At 46.6% G+C, this 5,481-nt stretch overlaps 1 pseudogene; it reads left to right on the forward strand.

Moving 5' to 3' along the window:
- Positions 1 to 726: 726 nt before the first annotated feature.
- On the forward strand, positions 727 to 1,485 carry LOC138666542 (ATP-dependent DNA helicase PIF1-like; annotated as a pseudogene).
- Positions 1,486 to 5,481: the final 3,996 nt, after the last annotated feature.

The raw sequence follows: 5,481 nt of genomic DNA on the forward strand, positions 1-5,481 counted from the left end.
TGTGACGCCGATTCAGCGATGTCTTCACTTGTAACCAGGGTAAACATCGGGTTACTAAGCGCAGGGCCGCTGTGGGCAAGTACGATGATCCAATCAATTCTGGCAAATATTATGACCCTGTTGCAGAAAAGGATTTGTTTGAAGAGAAATTCCAAATGATAAACCCAGGACAACTAAAGGCTTTCGAAAAAATCTGCAAAGCTTTTTAGAATAACAACTTGGAAAAACGCCTATTTTTTATTGAGGGATCTAGTGGAAGTGGTAAAAAATTCCTGGATAATACAATCATGCATTACGTTTGTAGCAAAAATGAATTAGTCTTGCCATGTACATTTACAGTCATTGCTGCTTCTTGGCTCGAGGGAGGTTGAACTTCCCATAATCTGTTCAAACTGCCTATGCCAATTAATGAAACGTCGACGTGCAATATTCATCATGGCAGCAATACTGCCAATGAGTTGAAAAGTGCCAAACTCATAATCCGGGATGAAGCTTCTATGGCTCCAGCTCATGCTGTAAATGCAGTTGACACATTCTACAAAGAATGGCTGAAGATCCGAAAGTTCCATCCAAAAAAAAAGTCGAGGTGCGGTGTTTGTTTTTAGTGGAGATTTTCGACAAATCCTTCCTGTTGTACCACATGGCAGCAGAACCGAAATAATTCCAGTGTGCATGAAGAATAGCTATTGTTGAAGGAATATTGAACTCCTCAAATTGGTCCAAAAAATGCGTACCAATGAGGACAATGTCCCGGAAAAACAACAAGGCTTTTCCCAATGGCTTTTAAACCTTGAAGATGGAAAACTTCAAGAACCAGGACTAGAGGAAGGAATCTTTGAAATTCCTTCTGTCTGCATTGCAAATGTATGTATTGTTGATGCTGTCTTTCCTCAAGTCATACAACCAGAAGATGAAAGCATTGCAAAACGTGCAATCCTATCTCCAAAAAACCAACATTCACATGAACTGAATGAAAATGTTCTTAGACTAATTCAGTCTGAATTGAAATCCTACACCAGTATTGATTCCATTCAGCAAGATACTGCAAATGCTGAGGAAGAAGCAAACTATCAATGAAGTTCTTAAACAGCTTAACGCCTGATGGTATGCCTCCTCATAGATTAAATTTGAAAGTTGGAGTAGTAATCATGCTATTAAGAACCCTTAACTCAACAAGAGGTGATTGCAATGGCACCAGAATGGTAGTGAATCAAATGATGTCAAAAGCCACTGACTGTGAAATCCTCACCGGATCATTTAAAGGTATTCATTCCCAGAGTTATTCTGGCACCAAGCGATCATGTTCTTCCTTTTACTTTAAAACGAAAACTTGGTTATGCTGTGACCATCAACAAAAGTCAAGGGCAAACACTAGATTCAGTTGGCATATATTTGACATCTACAGTTTTCAGCCATGGCCAACTTTGTCGCCTTTTCAAGGACAAAATCCTTCCAGCAAGTCAAAGTCAAAGTTTTCGCTACTGATCAACAAGGCAACTTAAAGAAAGAACAGAGATTACACCAAAAATGTTGTTTACAGAGAAGGTTTTGCACAATAATTTTTTTCTTTAGCTAATAGCTTAATAAAATGTAAAATGTTATATATACAACAGTAAATTTGTCTTTCTGTACAAAGCCAAAATGGGTGACGCCTGTGCAGTGTGGTGCCTGAGTCAGAACGTGTGCATAATGCAATACGATGCCATTTTAGTAAAGACACTGTGTGTGCAAATTCCTAGAAACAGTGTCTTCAAGAAAATGGCGCCAGATATTGTGAGATATGCACACGTTGACTCAAGTGCTATTTTATTGGGAGCAGCACATCACAAGATTACAGCAGTACATACCAGGAGGGGGGCACAGGATGGATCAGCACATACCAGGATGGAGACCATATACCAATATAAATGCTCGCCACCCGGGCGTAGAACGGGTTCAATAGCTAGTCCCTACATAACGCGATATTTAAAGGAGATTCGCTGAGCCCAACTATCAGTTGCCTTGTACAATCATATGCCTTAAAGGTTTACTATCAAAGCTTTTATCCTTTTAATGTCTTGCAGTCATCATATTATACTGCACTGTGTAATTACAATTGTTCATTTTGCTTTTCTACCCAGCTAATTCTCTTTTCTCTGTTCTATGTAGAAACAGGAAGTCTCTTGTCTCTGCGCGAGTCATCCCCCCTCTTCAATTCCTGACCTAGCGCTGCTCCCTCCTATTCCCTGCCATGGATTTTACAGTGACGACTCACGCTGGGGAGAGACTTCCTGCTCCTACATAGAGCTTAGGAGAATTCTGCTAGTTAGTTTTTAACCCATGACTTACGTGTTTATGTCATTAGTTGTGTGTTAGGGGTCGAGTTCCCACCTCTGCACAGGGGGAATCTCGGGCCATCTCCGCTGCGGTCTCCCATTCTTCTTCTGCCGCAGTGGAGCCTGCTCAGTGGAGACATCGGTCCCAGCGTCTTGCTCAGTCTCACTCTGTGCAAAGGGTTACTGCTGCTTTTCCAGCTTCTGCCATTGAAGCCAGTGCTGGGCAGCGGCGAGCAGATGCTTTTGGGACTAAGTCCTGCTTTTCCCCTTCTGAGCATGCCCTGGGCAAGATCTCTCGTTGGAGATCTAGGGTCACATGCTCAGATACTGCAGCAATTCCCATTGGTCCTCCAGGAAGGTCAACTTCTGTGGCAGTTTCCCATTGGTCCTTTTTTGGAAGGTCCTGTAGTTGCTGCAGCTATATAAGGTGCGCATGACCGCACGGCCATGCGCTAGTGTACACTTGTAAACGTGTGTGTGTTGATGTGTGAAAGTCGTTCGTTAATTATCCCCTCCCTTGTGTATGACTGCTCGCGTAAGGTGGATGATTGCTGTTTAGCGCCCGACTTAGCCATCAGCACGTGACACACAATACAGCGTCAGATTGCTGTGACCACCAGTGCGACGCCGTGCATTTTCACTGCGCTTTCCTTACCCAAGCCTGGATGGTTAATGGCATCCACCAGAGCGGCACCGCACGCACACCCGTGCATTTAAATTATTATTTTGGTTACGCTGACACCCCAGTTGCAGTGTCAAGCGCAAGAGGTCTAGTTGTACTCTAATCCCGAGTCTAGGGGTAGAGGTCTGTGACTCCTTGCTTGCGCTCTTTGTGTGGTACCGCGGCCCTGTGACGCAACAGGGTTCGCTTTCTTCATACTGGGTGAAGTAAACCCGTGTGTGAATCCATATTGTACCACCATATAGTCCGTCATTACTTAGCAGCAGGTTCCATCTCTGCACGGTGGACCCCGGGCTGCGAACGCACCTTAATTTATCTTTCTAATTATTTGGTGCGTTCCGCTAGCCCTAACATTACACTAGCGTCAGGGTCTGGCTAGTGATGACGGACAAACAGCAATCCTTGCGGTACATTCAGCAGCTGGAGGGTAGGTTGGTGCCTCTCGAGCGCACAACCTCAGCTGTGGATGTAACCGCAGTTGCTGTTCAGGCCGCTAGCGTGGCTGCAGCAACCTTGTCCACTGCCACCCCTGTTCCGACTCTAACTCGCCTCCCGCTGCCAGAAAAATTTTCTGGTGTTAGTAAATCTTGCAGGGGTTTCGAGAGCCAGTGCTCTATACATCTCAAGCTTCTGGCCGCACGATTCCCCACAGAGCGGGCTAAGGTGGGATTTATTGTGTCTCTTCTGTCGGACAGGGCGTTTGAGTGGGCTACGCCGCTGTGGGAGCGTGGCGATCATGTGGTGCAGAGTGCTCCGTTGTTCCTGAGCACTCTGAAACAGGTCTTTTTAGGACCTCGTGTCACCCATGATACGGCGCTCCAACTGTTGGCATTGACTCAGGGATCGTCCTTGGTCAGCCATTTTGCCGTCCACTTTCGCACCTTAGCATCTGAGCTGGAGTGGTCTGAAAAAGCCCTTATTCCGATATTTTGGAGGGGGTTGGCTGACCACGTGAAGGACGCTCAGGCCACTAGGGAGATTCCCACCACACTGGAAGAGTTAATATCTGTGTCTACACGTATTGACCTCCATTTTCACGAGCGGAGGTTAGAACGAGCCCAGTGTAGGCAGAGGTTTTCGGCTGGCTCCCACCTTCGCCAAACCTTTGGAATCTCCAGTCCAGGCCCGAGTCACATGAGGCTATGGTAGTGTCACGAGCAGGATCTAAGTCCCGGGCCTCACGTGCACTCCAGGTTTGTCATGTTTGCCAGCAGTCAGGACATCTTGCCACCAAAAGTTCCCAGCGGTCGAGGAAACGTCAGCGTCTAGTGGTAGTAGGTGGAGGTACACTAGACACAGCGACGTTTGCCTCCAAATTGTCCTTTAAGGGGACAATTACTATAGGCTAATTTTCCCACTCGGTAGAGCTCTGCGTGGATTCTGGGGTGAAGGGCAATTTTATGTTTTCTGCCTTCGCCCAACATCACCCAATTCCCCTGGTAATGTTAGCTCAACCAGTAACCGTACGAGTGGTAAATGGGTCGACACTGCCCTCACAGATAACACACCAGACCATCCCTTTTTCTCTGTCCATGTCGCCATCTCATCAGGAAATTATATCTCTGCTAGTCATTCCTGAGGGAATTGATGAGGTCCTGTTAGGGATACCTTGGCTACGGTACCACTCTCCTCATATTGAGTGGTCCACAGGTAGAATTTTGGGATGGGGTGAATCTTGTGGGGGTAGATGTCAGAGGGAAAGCGTTCAGGTTGCTACTACTGAGGTACCCGCAGATCTATCCTCTCTCCCCAAGCAATATTGGCCCTATGCGGACGTGTTCTCCAAAAGGGCTGCGGAGACCCTTCCGCCTCACCGCCCCTATGACTGTCCTATTGATCTCTTGCCTGGTGCTGAGCCACCCCGGGGTCGAGTCTATCCATTATCTCTCCCGGAGATGGAGGCAATGTCTCAGTACATCCAGGAAAATCTGGCAAGAGGATTCATTAGGAAGTCAGTGTCACCTGCAGGGGCTGGGTTCTTCTTTGTGCAGAAGAACGGGGAACTACATCCATGCATAGATTACAGGGGTCTTAACGCCATCACCGTTAAGAATAAGTATCCTCTGCCCCTGATATCTGAGCTCTTCGATAGGCTTCGGGGAGCAAGGGTATTTACAAAATTAGATCTGCAGGGTGCTTACAACCTGATTCGCATCCATGAGGGGGACGAATGGAAGACGGCTTTTAACACTAGGGATGAGCACTATGAATATCTGGTGATGCCCTTCAGACTCTGTAATACCCCAGCCGTTTTCCAAGACTTTGTGAATGACATCTTCTGGGATATGCTCACCACATCGGTCGTAGTATATCTGGATGATATTCTCATCTACTCTCCAGATATTGACTCCCATCGGAGAGATGTTCGCAAAGTCTTCGACCTCTTACGGGCAAACTCCCTCTATGCCAAGTTGGAGAAGTGTGTGTTTGAGCAGGAGTCCTTGCCATTCCTTGGTTATATCATCTCTGCCCAGGGATTGGCTA

This window comes from Ranitomeya imitator, chromosome 2, assembly GCF_032444005.1.
Source record: "Ranitomeya imitator isolate aRanImi1 chromosome 2, aRanImi1.pri, whole genome shotgun sequence".
In the NCBI taxonomy this organism is placed as follows: Eukaryota; Metazoa; Chordata; class Amphibia; order Anura; family Dendrobatidae; genus Ranitomeya; species Ranitomeya imitator.